The 16,223-nt window shown below is 52.3% G+C and overlaps 9 non-coding genes across 9 annotated transcripts; 5 read left to right on the top strand and 4 right to left on the bottom strand.

The window, feature by feature from the left end:
* Positions 1-289: 289 nt before the first annotated feature.
* LOC138225849 (5S ribosomal RNA) lies at positions 290-408 on the top strand. The gene has a single exon (XR_011184261.1). It is a non-coding gene; the product is annotated as a 5S ribosomal RNA (ribosomal RNA).
* A 636-nt stretch (positions 409-1,044) lies between these two features.
* Positions 1,045-1,208, bottom strand: LOC138225855 (U1 spliceosomal RNA). The gene has a single exon (XR_011184266.1). It is a non-coding gene; the product is annotated as a U1 spliceosomal RNA (small nuclear RNA).
* Positions 1,209-2,996: 1,788 nt separating this feature from the next.
* LOC138225852 (5S ribosomal RNA) lies at positions 2,997-3,115 on the top strand. Its single transcript, XR_011184264.1, has one exon. It is a non-coding gene; the product is annotated as a 5S ribosomal RNA (ribosomal RNA).
* A 635-nt stretch (positions 3,116-3,750) lies between these two features.
* Positions 3,751-3,910, bottom strand: LOC138225859 (U1 spliceosomal RNA). Its single transcript, XR_011184270.1, has one exon. It is a non-coding gene; the product is annotated as a U1 spliceosomal RNA (small nuclear RNA).
* Positions 3,911-8,325: 4,415 nt separating this feature from the next.
* Positions 8,326-8,444, top strand: LOC138225895 (5S ribosomal RNA). Its single transcript, XR_011184304.1, has one exon. It is a non-coding gene; the product is annotated as a 5S ribosomal RNA (ribosomal RNA).
* A 5,776-nt stretch (positions 8,445-14,220) lies between these two features.
* On the top strand, positions 14,221-14,337 carry LOC138225887 (U5 spliceosomal RNA). The gene has a single exon (XR_011184295.1). It is a non-coding gene; the product is annotated as a U5 spliceosomal RNA (small nuclear RNA).
* Positions 14,338-14,567: 230 nt separating this feature from the next.
* LOC138225877 (U4 spliceosomal RNA) lies at positions 14,568-14,709 on the top strand. Its single transcript, XR_011184287.1, has one exon. It is a non-coding gene; the product is annotated as a U4 spliceosomal RNA (small nuclear RNA).
* A 759-nt stretch (positions 14,710-15,468) lies between these two features.
* LOC138225890 (U5 spliceosomal RNA) lies at positions 15,469-15,583 on the bottom strand. Its single transcript, XR_011184298.1, has one exon. It is a non-coding gene; the product is annotated as a U5 spliceosomal RNA (small nuclear RNA).
* Positions 15,584-15,973: 390 nt separating this feature from the next.
* Positions 15,974-16,090, bottom strand: LOC138225898 (U5 spliceosomal RNA). The gene has a single exon (XR_011184306.1). It is a non-coding gene; the product is annotated as a U5 spliceosomal RNA (small nuclear RNA).
* Positions 16,091-16,223: the final 133 nt, after the last annotated feature.

Here is a 16,223-nt window from a genome sequence, read left to right as displayed (position 1 = left end):
CGGTGCGCTTTACGTGCTGAAATAAACACGCGACAGCCCCGAAATGTTTCCAGAGTGCTGTGCACTGAAGACTTGCCTGGTGCTCCTCCGTGCAGATTCTTTGTCCTCCTCCAGTGCGGGACGAGCCAACACAAGGGAGCGCATTCGCCAACATCCAGGCACGCAATGCGATTTGGAAAGCAGCTCCTTTCCAAAGAGTTGCACACGAACGATCCTTCAGTCCCGCTTGGGGGGCACGGAACCCCCGCCACACACAGCTTCAAGTAGCGAGTCAGGCGCCGGGGCTTTCGCTTACGGCCACACCACCCTGAACATGCCCGATCTCGTCTGATCTCGGAAGCTAAGCAGCGTCGGGCCTGGTTAGTACTTGGATGGGAGACTGCCTGGGAATACCAGGTGCTGTAAGCTTTTGCTCTCCCGGCCAGCAGGGGTCGCCGTTGGTGCCGTAGGCTTTGGGAGGAAAACCTGCAGGATGGAAAGGTGATCTATAGCCTCATCTCTAGAGATGTTTTGTTGCTGTGGCATGTGTGTGACCCATATTCAAAAAAAAAAACCCGTCTGTAAAACGAATATCGAAGCTGCCTCTAAATCTGCAAATGAAGATGAGTCGATAAACCACTCGTTTTTCGTATAACTAGACATATATTCATTTGTTACCGATTTCATTCATTGAGCACGGATACAATAGAGGTACAGCCATTCACTGTTTGACATGTCTGCACTGGTACAGAACCGATCAATCAGAAAACGGGTGAAACTGTCTTTAGACTCAGCATACAGTACCGAGGCCCCCCATGACCAAATAAAGGCTAACCTCGATAATCAGCCTAAAGAACGCAGACTACAGCAAAACGACTGACTTTGAAAAGGGAATGAACGTCCGGAAGGAGTAGTGGAACTAGCTTGAGATGCTTCTCCGGACCCCTAACTAAAAGCCAGCGAGAACCAGCAGCGGCGTCCACTCCTGTCGAACCGGGATCCTTCCGCAGCCACGCAGCTCGTGGTGACCTAACCCTCCCGTATCTGATTTTGGACCAAGCACATCAGGGGAGAGCGCGAACGCAGTCCCCCACTATCAGAAATTATGCAGTCGAGATTCCCACATTTGGGGAATTCGCAGGGGTCAGCACAGCCGGAGTGCAATGGCCGAGCCTCGCCCTGGGTGAACCTCCTTCTTGATCAAGGTATCTCCCCTGCCAGGTAAGTATGAGTTAAACAGGCCCCTGCAAGCGGCCCGCACCCACAGCACAAATCGCGCAGCCTAGGCCACCTCCTCGCCCCGCACGCCACTGCCTCCTGCTGGGCCCACTCTTTCACACACTCACACGCCACACTAACACTCAAAAGTGTGGGCAAAACGAGAAAACGAGCGCGCCGTTTCCTACACATCTGCAGTCGCCGTTGCGCATTCGGAGCATGTCCCGGGATGCAATTCGGCCTCATTTGCATAACTCCAGACCGGCAGATCGCCACGCAAGCTCGCGACGTGCGCCTGCCACACACCGAACAAACCTTTTCAGCAATTTCCAAAAAACGGGCCTGCTCGCCTGCCCACAAGGCTCCGTCTCTTACCTGCTCTCCAGAGCCTGCTGCCTTCTGTGCTTTTCTCTCGGCACCGCTGCAGTGCACACAACTCCTGCAGCGGGAGGGGGGGAGAAAGTTCCCGCGCTCCGCCGCAGGGAAGGCTCGCTCCGTGCGCACACGTCCTTTCGATGCCAGTCCAACAAGTGCTCCGCATTAGCTGCGTCGGGGCTCCGGCGTGTCGCACCTCACCTCACCTCGCCCTACCCCCTCCTTGAATGTCTGCCGCTGGGCATGCCCCGCTCTCCTCCGCCTTATCTTATCGCGTGTGAGCACCGACAATGGCCACAATGCCGGGGAATGGCACCTGTAAAGTGTTAATTGGGGCACAGGAACAGCCCGTCTCGTCTCGGGGGGGGCGGCTTCAGAGACAATACAGCAAACACAGCGGGGCGGGGGAAGAAGACGACACCACACATGCGGGTACATTCAGCTCCGGCGGGAACGAGACATTTGTCGGTCTTTTCAAGTGCCGAGAGCTGAGCAATCCTTCACTTGTATCGTTTCTCCCCGGTGACTAGATCTGGCCCTGCGACTCTCGACTGGGCTCACCCCCGGGGCAGCCCAGCAGGTGTGAGCATGTCCGGCACCCGGATAGGAGATTCCACCCCGGAAAAGCTCCGGTTGCTGCTGCTCCTGCAAGAGGTGTGACTGGGACCAGTAGGGAGCGCTCACCCTGCGGGCTGTGTGGCTCTCTTACGCCCCAGCCTCCTGATGGCGACACTCTGCTGCACAAACAGAGGTCAAACCGAGGTCCCGACCCTCCTTGGCCATTAGGAAACCCCAGGGCGTCTCTCAAAAAGAGACGCCGGGGGTGTCCCTCTGGTGTTAGTGCTCCCCTTTACCCATCAGTCGGGGTCTCCTCCTAATCCCCGTCTAACCTGTAACAATCAATGACGAGGCCCCCCTGTCCGTGAGATTTAGTACTCGCGCAAGAGACCGGGGGCAGAGCGCGAACGCGGTCCCCCGCCCCCCACAAAGTGCGCGCTCCGGGTTCCCTCTCGGGGCCCTGCAACACAGCGGAAGGGCAGCGAGAAGGAGCCTCTTGCTCTGATGCCGCAAGGCCACAAGAGGGCGGAGGCGCCGCGCGCCCGGCCGACGTGTTGGACCGGTGCGCTTTACGTGCTGAAATAAACACGCGAAAGCCCCGAAATGTTTCCAGAGTGCTGTGCACTGGAGGTTTTTGTCTGGTGAAGACTTGCCTGGTGCTCCTCCGTGCAGATTGTTTGTCCTCCTCCAGTGCGGGACGAGTCAACACAAGGGAGCGCATTCGCCAATATCCAGGCACGCAATGCGATTTGGAAAGCAGCTCCTTTCCAAAGAGTTGCACACGAACGATCCTTCAGTCCCGCTCGGGGGGCACGGAACCCCCGCCACACACAGCTTCAAGTAGCGAGTCAGGCGCCGGGGCTTTCGCTTACGGCCACACCACCCTGAACACGCCCGATCTCGTCTGATTTCGGAAGCTAAGCAGCGTCGGGCCTGGTTAGTACTTGGATGGGAGACTGCCTGGGAATACCAGGTGCTGTAAGCTTTTGCTCTCCCGGCCAGCAGGGGTCGCCGTTGGTGCCGTAGGCTTTGGGAGGAAAACCTGCAGGATGGAAAGGTGATCTATAGCCTCATCTCTAGAGATGTTTTGTTGCTGTGGCATGTGTGTGACCCATATTCAAAAAAAAAAACCCGTCTGTAAAACGAATATCGTAGCTGCCTCTAAATCTGCAAATGAAGATGAGTCGATAAACCACTCGTTTTTCGTATAACTAGACATATATTCATTTGTTACCGATTTCATTCATTGAGCATGGATACAGTAGAGGTACAGCCATTCACTGTTTGACATGTCTGCACTGGTACAGAACCGAGCAATCAGAAAACGGGTGAAACTGTCTTTAGACTCAGCATACAGTACCGAGGCCCCCCATGACCAAATAAAGGCTAACCTCGATAATCAGCCTAAAGAACGCAGACTACAGCAAAACGACTGACTTTGAAAAGAGAATGAACGTCCGGAAGGAGTAGTGGAACTAGCTTGAGATGCTTCTCCGGACCCCTAACTAAAAGCCAGCGAGAACCAGCAGCGGCGTCCACTCCTGTCGAACCGGGATCCTTCCGCAGCCACGCAGCTCGTGGTGTCCTAACCCTCCCTATCTGATTTTGGACCAAGCACATCAGGGGAGAGCGCGAACGCAGTCCCCCACTACCAGAAATTATGCAGTCGAGATTCCCACATTTGGGGAATTCGCAGGGGTCAGCACAGCCGGAGTGCAATGGCCGAGCCTCGCCCTGGGTGAACCGATTTCGATTTTTCGATTTTTAAGAACTTTATTTTCTTTTCACAAAAAAATACAGGAAATCACAAATCAGAAAGCTTTACATTAATATACATACTTAAAACAGTATATATGATCACATCTCATTACATTTTGACACGGTAACAGTTACATAGCAACAATTTTCTTTTTTTCTGGTGCAAATCACATTCTTTATTTAAACATGATAATGTTTTTCACAGTTTCTTGAGATGTTGACCTATGCTCTCTATTTCCCACAGATTTTCTGCTTCCTCCCTCCCTTCTCTCCACAGATCTCTGAGGTAATAGTTCTCTCGGGTGATGAACAGGGCCAGGCTACCTGCTGCCTTGACTGGGACCTCGATGCCTTTGAACAGCCCCATGTTCCTCACTCTCCACAGGGCGTCTTTCCCACTGTTCACCACGGCCCAGATCCTGTCAAACACGTCAGGAGGAAGCTTGACAGGAGAGATGCCGTATCTAACGAAAGCAGCGGTCAGGGTAAATTGGGGCGAGAGAGCCTGCAACCAATCTTCAAACTGGGCCCAGAAGGCCTTAGCAAAAAAGCAGGACCACAGGAGATGGGTCACAGTCTCCTCCTCGCCGCAGCCCACCCTAACGCAGCGAGGGCTGGGGGTGAGGCCCCTACGGTACAAGAAAGTTCGTACCGGTAAGCACTGGTGGACGACACTCCAGGCTAAATCTCTGTGAATGTTGCACAGAAATTTAGAGGATGTGTGTTTCCACACCTTCCTTGTTTGGGCTGATGTTAAAATGCCCACAGGGGTCTGCCTATTGTTCTGGGGTGCTACGAAATCTTCCAGTTTTTGGACGCTGACATCTCGGAGGGGAATATGGCCAATTGGGTGAGATCTTAGAAAACTTTTAACTGTCCCATAAATTGCAGGGCATGTGTCAGAGAGTGGGACGTCCAGCTTGGGTCTGACACCCCACACTCTGAACACCTCCCTACCTACCCAGAGCCTGGAAAAATAAGTCCAGGTACGCGCTGCAGGTGCTGTTGCAAAGCCTCTCAGCACAGAGGCCAGGAAAATGCACAGCAGCTTCGTAGCAATATCTGGGACAGACTTCCCCCCTGAGGGTAGCGGCCTGTACATTATTTCCCTTCTGAGTCTTTCCTGCTTCCCACCCCATAGAAATTGAAACATCAATCTCCTCAGCACCGCCGCAACACGGTGTGGGATTGGGAAGGTAGAAGCCAGAAAATTCAAGACAGGCAAGAGCTCGGCTTTGATGACCAGCACCTTCCCTGTCATGGTGAGGTCTCGGTCCTTCCATTGCATCAGTTTTTTGTTTAAGATTGGCAATTTGTTCTGCCAATTTACTGTTCCCATCTCTTCTCCAAAATACACCCCCAGGACCTTAATTCTCTTCTCTTGCAGCCTGAGATCATGTTCTTCTTTTGGCTCCCTCCAGTTCTGATAAAAAATCTCACTCTTAGATGTGTTAATTTTTGCGGAGGAAGCCAAAGAGAACCGATCACAGCACTGCAGAGCTCTGCTAATTGAGGCATTGTCAGAGAGGAGCAGGGTGACGTCATCCATGTATAGAGATGTCTTTACCTCTCCTCCCCCACTTCCAGGCACTGGTATCCCATTAATGGCCTGATCCTGGCGCAAGGCACAGGCTAAGGGCTCCATAGCCAAAACGAATAACAAGGGGGATAATGGGCAGCCCTGCCTCACCCCTGAACAGACTTCAAAGGTGCGTGATCTATTGCCATTAACCATGACTCTGCTGTTGCTACCTGTGTACAGCAGGTTAATCCACTTTCTCATGATGGGGCCAAACTTCATGTGCTCAAGTACCGATGTTAAGTACTGCCGGTTTAGGCGGTCAAAGGCCTTTTCTAGGTCTACACCTAAAATGCACAGAGGGAGGGAGCGATCCTCAGAGTACAGACAGACATCCCTCAACAAGGCCAGGTTGTCGCTCATCAGGCGTCCTGCTATCCCACAAGTCTGTTCTTTCCCTACCAGTGAGGCCACTACATTTTGTAGGCGCAGGAAAAGGGCTTTGGACAGGATCTTAGTGTCCACGCCTAACAGGCTGAGGGGTCTCCAGTTCTTTATGTCATTTTTTGCTCCTTTCTTAAACAAGAGAGAGATAGTGCCTTCTCTTAAGGAGTCAGGCAGCAATTCTGTCTTGTAGCTTTCCTCGAATAGGAGCAGTAGCGGATCCTGAAGCAGATCCCAAAAGGTGCAATAAAATTCTTTAGGGAGCCCGTCAGCACCCGGAGTTTTCCCCTTCTGTAAGCTCTCCATAGCCTGTCTCAGCTCTTCTACTGTCAAATCCCTCTCAAGTACTTCCCTATCTTCTTCACTCAAAATGTTTTCTAGCTTTGAGGTAAAAAAATGAATATCTTCATCCTTTACCTCTGTAGAGCTGTACAGTCTTGAGTAGAAGGCCTCGGTGCAGGAGAGGATAGCACTCGGCTCTGTTCTCTCTCGTCCCTCCTCATCAACTACACTTTCCATGACAGTCTTGGAGCCTACCACTTTCCTGAAAAAGAAGCGAGTACACTTCTCATTTTCTTCCAAGAACTGCACTCTGCTTCTTAACAGCACTCCTCGCCCTGGGTGAACCTCCTTCTTGATCAAGGTATCTCCCCTGCCAGGTAAGTATGAGTTAAACAGGCCCCTGCAAGCGGCCCGCACCCACAGCACAAATCGCGCAGCCTAGGCCACCTCCTCGCCCCGCACGCCACCGCCTCCTGCTGGGCCCACTCTTTCACACACTCACACGCCACACTAACACTCAAAAGTGTGGGCAAAACGAGAAAACGAGCGCGCCGTTTCCTACACATCTGCAGTCGCCGTTGCGCATTCGCAGCATGTCCCGGGATGCAATTCGGCCTCATTTGCATAACTCCAGACCGGCAGATCGCCACGCAAGTTCGTGACGTGCGCCTGCCACACACCGAACAAACCTTTTCAGCAATTTCCAAAAAACGGGCCTGCTCGCCTGCCCACAAGGCTCCGTCTCTTACCTGCTCTCCAGAGCCTGCTGCCTTCTGTGCTTTTCTCTCGGCACCGCTGCAGTGCACACAACTCCTGCAGCGGGAGGGGGGGAGAAAGTTCCCGCGCTCCGCCGCAGGGAAGGCTCGCTCCGTGCGCACACGTCCTTTCGATGCCAGTCCAACAAGTGCTCCGCATTAGCTGCGTCGGGGCTCCGGCGTGTCGCACCTCACCTCACCTCGCCCTACCCCCTCCTTGAATGTCTGCCGCTGGGCATGCCCCGCTCTCCTCCGCCTTATCTTATCGCATGTGAGCACCGACAATGGCCACAATGCCGGGGAATGGCACCTGTAAAGTGTTAATTGGGGCACAGGAACAGCCCGTCTCGTCTCGGGGGGGCCGGCTTCAGAGACAATACAGCAAACACAGCGGGGCGGGGGAAGAAGACGACACCACACATGCGGGTACATTCAGCTCCGGCGGGAACGAGACATTTGTCGGTCTTTTCAAGTGCCGAGAGCCGAGCAATCCTTCACTTGTATCGTTTCTCCCCGGTGACTAGATCTGGCCCTGCGACTCTCGACTGGGCTCACCCCCGGGGCAGCCCAGCAGGTGTGAGCCTGGCCGGCACCCGGATAGGAGATTCCACCCCGGAAAAGCTCCGGTTGCTGCTGCTCCTGCAAGAGGTGTGACTGGGACCAGTAGGGAGCGCTCACCCTGCGGGCTGTGTGGCTCTCTTACGCCCCAGCCTCCTGATGGCGACACTCTGCTGCACAAACAGGCGCCGTCCTTCGGGGGAGGCGTCAAACCGAGGTCCCGACCCTCCTTGGCCATTAGGAAACCCCAGGGCGTCTCTCAAAAAGAGACGCCGGGGGTGTCCCTCTGGTGTTAGTGCTCCCCTTTACCCATCAGTCGGGGTCTCCTCCTAATCCCCGTCTCACCTGTAACAATCAATGACGAGGCCCCCCTGTCCGTGAGATTTAGTACTCGCGCAAGAGACCGGGGGCAGAGCGCGAACGCGGTCCCCCGCCCCCCACAAAGTGCGCGCTCCGGGTTCCCTCTCGGGGCCCTGCAACACAGCGGAAGGGCAGCGAGAAGGAGCCTCTTGCTCTGACGCCGCAAGGCCACAAGAGGGCGGAGGCGCCGCGCGCCCGGCCGACGTGTTGGACCGGTGCGCTTTACGTGCTGAAATAAACACGCGAAAGCCCCGAAATGTTTCCAGAGTGCTGTGCACTGGAGGTTTTTGTCTGGTGAAGACTTGCCTGGTGCTCCTCCGTGCAGATTGTTTGTCCTCCTCCAGTGCGGGACGAGTCAACACAAGGGAGCGCATTCGCCAATATCCAGGCACGCAATGCGATTTGGAAAGCAGCTCCTTTCCAAAGAGTTGCACACGAACGATCCTTCAGTCCCGCTCGGGGGGCACGGAACCCCCGCCACACACAGCTTCAAGTAGCGAGTCAGGCGCCGGGGCTTTCACTTACGGCCACACCACCCTGAACACGCCCGATCTCGTCTGATCTCGGAAGCTAAGCAGCGTTGGGCCTGGTTAGTACTTGGATGGGAGACTGCCTGGGAATACCAGGTGCTGTAAGCTTTTGCTCTCCCGGCCAGCAGGGGTCGCCGTTGGTGCCGTAGGCTTTGGGAGGAAAACCTGCAGGATGGAAAGGTGATCTATAGCCTCATCTCTAGAGATGTTTTGTTGCTGTGGCATGTGTGTGACCCATATTCCAAAAAAAAAACCCGTCTGTAAAACGAATATCGAAGCTGCCTCTAAATCTGCAAATGAAGATGAGTCGATAAACCACTCGTTTTTCGTATAACTAGACATATATTCATTTGTTACCGATTTCATTCATTGAGCATGGATACAGTAGAGGTACAGCCATTCACTGTTTGACATGTCTGCACTGTTACAGAACCGAGCAATCAGAAAACGGGTGAAACTGTCTTTAGTCTTTAGTCCCCCACTACCAGAAATTATGCAGTCGAGATTCCCACATTTGGGGAATTTGCAGGGGTCAGCACAGCCGGAGTGCAATGGCCGAGCCTCGCCCTGGGTGAACCGATTTCGATTTTTAAGAACTTTATTTTCTTTTCACAAAAAAATACAGGAAATCACAAATCAGAAAGCTTTACATTAATATACATACTTAAAACAGTATATATGATCACATCTCATTACATTTTGACACGGTAACAGTTACATAGCAACAATTTTCTTTTTTTCTGGTGCAAATCACATTCTTTATTTAAACATGATAATGTTTTTCACAGTTTCTTGAGATATTGACCTATGCTCTCTATTTCCCACAGATTTTCTGCTTCCTCCCTCCCTTCTCTCCACAGATCTCTGAGGTAATAGTTCTCTCGGGTGATGAACAGGGCCAGGCTACCTGCTGCCTTGACTGGGACCTCGATGCCTTTGAACAGCCCCATGTTCCTCACTCTCCACAGGGCGTCTTTCCCACTGTTCACCACAGCCCAGATCCTGTCAAACACGTCAGGAGGAAGCTTGACAGGAGAGATGCCGTATATGATGAAAGCAGCGGTCAGGGTAAATTGTGGCGAGAGAGCCTGCAACCAATCTTCAAACTGGGCCCAGAAGGCCTTAGCAAAAAAGCAGGACCACAGGAGATGGGTCACAGTCTCCTCCTCGCCGCAGCCCACCCTAACGCAGCGAGGGCTGGGGGTGAGGCCCCTACGGTACAAGAAAGTTCGTACCGGTAAGCACTGGTGGACGACACTCCAGGCTAAATCTCTGTGAATGTTGCACAGAAATTTAGAGGATGTGTGTTTCCACACCTTCCTTGTTTGGGCTGATGTTAAAATGCCCACAGGGGTCTGCCTATTGTTCTGGGGTGCTACGAAATCTTCCAGTTTTTGGACGCTGACATCTCGGAGGGGAATATGGCCAATTGGGTGAGATCTTAGAAAACTTTTAACTGTCCCATAAATTGCAGGGCATGTGTCAGAGAGTGGGACGTCCAGCTTGGGTCTGACACCCCACACTCTGAACACCTCCCTACCTACCCAGAGTCTGGAAAAATAAGTCCAGGTACGCGCTGCAGGTGCTGTTGCAAAGCCTCTCAGCACAGAGGCCAGGAAAATGCACAGCAGCTTCGTAGCAATATCTGGGACAGACTTCCCCCCTGAGGGTAGCGGCCTGTACATTATTTCCCTTCTGAGTCTTTCCTGCTTCCCACCCCATAGAAATTGAAACATCAATCTCCTCAGCACCGCCGCAACACGGTGTGGGATTGGGAAGGTAGAAGCCAGAAAAATCAAGACAGGCAAGAGCTCGGCTTTGATGACCAGCACCTTCCCTGTCATGGTGAGGTCTCGGTCCTTCCATTGCATCAGTTTTTTGTTTAAGATTGGCAATTTGTTCTGCCAATTTACTGTTCCCATCTCTTCTCCAAAATACACCCCCAGGACCTTAATTCTCTTCTCTTGCAGCCTGAGATCATGTCCTTCTTTTGGCTCCCTCCAGTTCTGATAAAAAATCTCACTCTTAGATTTGTTAATTTTTGCGGAGGAAGCCAAAGAGAAACGATCACAGCACTGCAGAGCTCTGCTAATTGAGGCATTGTCAGAGAGGAGCAGGGTGACGTCATCCATGTATAGAGATGTCTTTACCTCTCCTCCCCCACTTCCAGGCACTGGTATCCCATTAATGGCCTGATCCTGGCGCAAGGCACAGGCTAAGGGCTCCATAGCCAAAACGCATAACAAGGGGGATAATGAGCAGCCCTGCCTCACCCCTGAACAGACTTCAAAGGGGCGTGATCTATTGCCATTAACCATGACTCTGCTGTTGCTACCTGTGTACAGCAGGTTAATCCACTTTCTCATGATGGGGCCAAACTTCATGTGCTCAAGTCCCGATGTTAAGTACTGCCGGTTTAGGCGGTCAAAGGCCTTTTCTAGGTCTACACCTAAAATGCAAAGAGGGAGGGAGCGATCCTCAGAGTACAGACAGACATCCCTCAACAAGGCCAGGTTGTCGCTCATCAGGCGTCCTGCTATCCCACAAGTCTGTTCTTTCCCTACCAGTGAGGCCACTACATTTTGTAGGTGCAGGAAAAGGGCTTTGGACAGGATCTTAGTGTCCACGCCTAACAGGCTGAGGGGTCTCCAGTTCTTTATGTCATTTTTTGCTCCTTTCTTAAACAAGAGAGAGATAGTGCCTTCTCTTAAGGAGTCAGGCAGCAATTCTGTCTTATATCTTTCCTCGAATAGGACCAGTAGCGGATCCTGAAGCAGATCCCAAAAGGTGCAATAAAATTCTTTAGGGAGCCCGTCAGCACCTGGAGTTTTCCCCTTCTGTAAGCTCTCCATAGCCTGTCTCAGCTCTTCTACTGTCAAATCCCTCTCAAGTACTTCCCTATCTTCTTCACTCAAAACGTTTTCTAGCTTTGAGGTAAAAAAATGAATTTCTTCATCCTTTACCTCTGTAGAGCTGTACAGTCTTGAGTAGAAGGCCTTGGTGCAGGAGAGGATAGCACTCGGCTCTGTTCTCTCTCGTCCCTCCTCATCAACTACACTTTCCATGACAGACTTGGAGCCTACCACTTTCCTGAAAAAGAAGCGAGTACACTTCTCATTTTCTTCCAAGAACTGCACTCTGCCTCTTAACAGCACTCCTCGACTACTTTCTTCGGCTATGCTCCGGATGTCCTTTTTTAAAAGGGTGATATCCTCGAGCACATCGAAGCCACTGTGCAGCATCGTGTAGAGACGCTGCAGCTGCCTCTGTTTCCTGGCTAGCACTCCTCTCCGTCTGGCAGCAGCCTTCCTTCCCTCAGCCATGAAAAAGGTCTTTGTCCTCATCTTCACCTCCTCCCACCACTCTCCTACTGACCCGTACAGACACTGCAAGGACAGCCACTGTGATAGTTTCTCCTTGTAGCGGGATACTACCCCCTCGTTCTCTAGCAGCTTTGTGTTGAGTTTCCAGAGGCCTGGGCCAAAGACAGTCCCGCCCTGGAGTTCCACTCTACACCCTAAAGCCTGATGATCTGAGAAGAAGACAGGCTGAAGAGTGACCCCAACAACTTTCACTCTCTCTGAGACAAAGCAATAGTCAATTCTGGAGCTGCTATTCCTCCCTGACCATGTATATCCTGCTGTTGTGGGATATATACATCTATATGTGTCTGAGAGTTTAAAGTCTTGAACTAAGTTTTGCAGGGCCAGTGAGCTGGAATCCAATTTTATCGGAGAGCTAGACTGCCTGTCTGTGTGCTCTAAGATACAATTAAAATCCCCTCCCACTATCACGTCTGTGCTACTTAACAATAGGGGAGAGAGTGCCTTGAGTAGCTCCACCCTTCCTCCCACGTCAGTAGGACAATACACATTGATTAGCCGCAGGTTAACGGTCCCCCATTCCACATCCACACACAGCAACCTGCCATCTATGACCCTCTGAATACTTTTCAATTTGAAAGCCCATCCTTTGAAAAGAATGGCCACGCCAGAGGCTCTGTTGTTATTGTCCCCTGACCAAACAGAAGGCCCTTTATCCCACCTATCTTTAAAGCTTTTATACCTCTCTTGATAGGCTAAAGCACACTCCTGCAACATCAACACATCTCCCTCTCTCTGCTGGAGGTAATCAAAGACACACTGGCATTTAACTCTGTCATTGATACCTCTGGTGTTAAGAGAAATTATGTTTAGAGCCATTTTACATAAGAAAGTGGAACCAGTCTTTACAAAACACATTTCTCTTCGGTCTCACCTGTTACCTTCTCTTTCTTTTTCTTCTTACCAATTTCCTGCCAGCCATCCTCTGAATGAGCCTTCATCAGGGTGGCAGCAGTAAAAGCATTCACGGAGTCCATTTCAAGGAAGGGGGTAGAGGGAGGGGTGGAGGGGTTCCAGCTGTCCCAATCGCCATTCTCTCCTTCCTCCTCGCTCGGGGAGAAAACAGAGTCATTTTTCCTTTTCCTCAAGTCCAGCTCCTGGGAGCACTGAGGGGAAAGGGGTGCAGCCGATGCACCAGTCTCCTCTTCCCCCTCACCCACCAGCTGTTGCAGATCCTCCGTGATGGACTGGATGGAGGAGAGGAGGGCATCTGTAGCACTTGCAGAGTCTGAGAAAAGCAGCTCCGCTGAATCCTGGGTATCGTCGCTGGACCCGCTCCACCGGGGGGCCCCACACTGGCCCTCGTTCTGAGGAGCAGGAGTGGGGGAGGGGTCCTCGCTGTTCTCGGGGGTTTTCAAACCCTCGTGCTTGTCTGGTGCAGTCTGCGGTTGTGGGAGCGTAGTGGATTTCTCTTCCACCGGCCCCGGAGCCACAGCAGGACTGATCCTGGCTGGAGGCTGAGACTCTTTGTCCAACAAGGGTTCTTTGTTTGACTTGTTGTTTGCTTTGGCTTTTCGGGCCGGTTTGGCTAAAACAAGCACTGCCTCATCCTTTCTCATTTTGAGTTTATTGGCGTAGGCGTGAGGGCAGTTCTTAAAAACGTGTCCTTCCGAGCCACATAAATTGCACTTTGGCAGCATTGAACAGTCAGAGGCTAAATGTCCCTGTTTGCCACAGGTCTTGCAGCATTTCACAGTGCAGGAAGATGCCAGGTGTCCCACAGCACCACAGCGCCGACACACCTTTGGTTGTCCCACATAAAAAACATAGCCATTGCAGGCGCCCAGCCGGATTGTAGAGGGCAGGTGCCTTAAGCCTCCATTTACATTGTCCGGTAGTAAGCGAACCTCGAATTTCCTTGCTCCTGTTTTTATACCGTCAACATCTCTAACCTCAGTTCCATGGTGGACGGTGCAGTACTGGTTAAGCCAGGTGTGAATGTCCTCCGTCTTTGCCAGTTCCGAGAACATAACAACATGCACCGTTTTCCTCTCTCTCTGTGTCAGAGGCTGCAAGTTGATCTTCTCAAGTGCAGGAACTTTCCCTCTTTTTGCCTCAAACACATCCACGCATTGTTCAAACAGAGGATAGGTACCAAATACAACCTCAAATGCTTTCTGACCTGGGAGAGCAAAGATGAAATCCAAGTGCCGAGGTTCAAAGCCAAGTTCCTTCTGTAACACTTTTCTGCTGAACTGCATACGATCCATGAACAGGTCATCCAAAAGCTCAAAACGTACAGCATTCTTGCGGGATCCAAAGGTTGCCATCTCAAACTGCAAAACAAACACTGCTTCCACAAAACAAGAAAACAATCCAACTACTCCAACTACAGGCTGATCAAGGTATCTCCCCTGCCAGGTAAGCCGAGAGCCGCAGGCGATGAGCCCGGAGCTGAACGGGCCCCACTGGCTCGTTTGTAAGGCCAGGTGCATTGCCAACCACGACCGGCAGGGCAGAGGCCTTGAAGGCAGCCTGGGCTCCTGCAGCTGTCCAGCCACGCACTCTGGTTTCTTTTCATCTCGTACAAATCTTTTGCCTTTTACTAAAGATTTCCATGAAGAGGAGCATGAATGAGTTCCATACAATTTTTGTGCTTTCCTGCCTTCGGGTGGGGCGCAGCTGGGCTGGTCAAAGAGAGAAAACAAAACCGCTCACAATCACTCTTATTACTGCGACTGTGGCCGTCTGCTCTGCGAGTCCTCGGTCTCCGCCTGTCTGATTGGTGCTCTTTTCTTTGGGGGGCGGGAAGTGTCCGGCCGCAAATATGAAGCGTTACAGCAACGACATGCCATGAGACGATTGATAACGATTTCCATAGGATCCACGCGGTTGCCTGGCAACCGTCAGCTTTGCGCAGTGGCAGTATCGTAGCCTGTGAGGTTTAGCCGATGCGCGATTATTGCTAGTTGAAAACTTTTCCCAATACCCCGCTTCCGCCGGTTTGCAATACAATCGGCGAAAGCAATTCTTGACAGTCTCGTCAGAGACTGAGCAAGGTGTTTAAAGACAGATTTTGTCATGGTAACATCATGGTAGAAAGAAACAAGCTTGTTACGTCTCAACAGAAACACTCTTTAGCTCTTTCAGCGTTATGCAGAGAACAGCGTCTGTCGAGATCACTTTTGAGTCAGCGCGAAACGCCGTGTGCTGTCAGTTTGATTTCATATTGCTCGTAGCGGCGCCCGGCTTTTGTCTGTCAAACGTTAGGTTGCCCTTCTTCATGCTGCATCGTCGGCATGAGTGGAGCTTTTTAAACGTCTGTATTTACTGCGCCTCATAAGAAATCGTTTGTCCCCGTTCAAAACAGATTGTGCGATGTCCTGCAGCGTTCGCAAAGCAAACCTTTGACAGTTTGAAAGAGGAATTTATTCTGCTTCCTGTGCGTGCAGTAGTTACAAAGTTGAACGTCTTTATACGATCTGCCGCAGATCTTACAAACGAGCCAGTGGGGCCCGTTCAGCTCGGGGCTCATCGCCTGCGGCTCACGGCTTGCGAGCGTGCCCAATCCGTGCGATAACTTGGAAAACACCCGGCCACACTGTGCCGGAAACGACGCACTCTGGGAAGCCGCTATGCAAAGCGAGGTCCCAAGATCCCCTGCGGCCGGACACTTCCCGCCCCCCAAAGAAAAGAGCGCCAATCAGACGGCCGGAGATCGAGGACTCGCGGAGCAGACGGCCACAATCACCATTACAAGAGCGATTGCGAACGTGCTTGTTTTCTCTCTTTGACCAGCCCAGCTGCCCGCGACCCGAAAGCAGGAAATCACAAAAATTGCAGGGAACTCATTCGTGCTCCTCTCCACGGAAATCTTTAGTAAAAGGCGAAAGAGTTGTACGAGATGAAGAGAAACCAGAGTGCATGGCTGCACAGCTGCAGGAGCCCAGGCCGCCTTCAAGGCCTCTGCCCTGCCGGTCGTGGTTGGCAATACACCTGGCCTTACAAACGAGCCAGTGGGGCCCGTTCAGCTCCGGGCTCATCGCCTGCGGCTCACGGTTTGCGAGCGTGCCCAATCCGTGCGATAACTCGGAAAACACCCGGCCACACTGTGCCGGAAACGACGCACTCTGGGAAGCCACTATCCAGGCAAGGTCCCAAGATCCCCTGCGGCCGGACACTTGCCGCCCACCAAAGAAAAGAGCGCCAATCAGACGGCCGGAGACCAAGGACTCGCGGAGCAGACGGCCACAATCACCATTACAAGAGCGATTGCGAACGTGCTTGTTTTCTCTCTTTGACCAACCCAGCTGCGCCCCACCCGAAGGCAGAGAAGCACAAAAATTGCATGGAACTCATTCATGCGCCTCTCCACAGAAATCTTTAGTAAAAGGCGAAAGATTCGCATGAGATGAAGAGAAACCAGAGTGCGTGGCTGCACAGCTGCAGGAGCCCAGGCCGCCTTCAAAGCCTCTGCGCTGCCGGTCATGGTTGGCAATGCACCTGGCCTTACAAACTAGCCAGTGGGGCCCGTTCAGCTCCGGGCTCATCGCCTGCGGCTCTC

Source organism: Lepisosteus oculatus, unplaced genomic scaffold (assembly GCF_040954835.1).
Source record: "Lepisosteus oculatus isolate fLepOcu1 unplaced genomic scaffold, fLepOcu1.hap2 HAP2_SCAFFOLD_106, whole genome shotgun sequence".
Taxonomy (NCBI): domain Eukaryota; kingdom Metazoa; phylum Chordata; class Actinopteri; order Semionotiformes; family Lepisosteidae; genus Lepisosteus; species Lepisosteus oculatus.
This window is presented reverse-complemented; position numbering and strand designations above follow the sequence as displayed.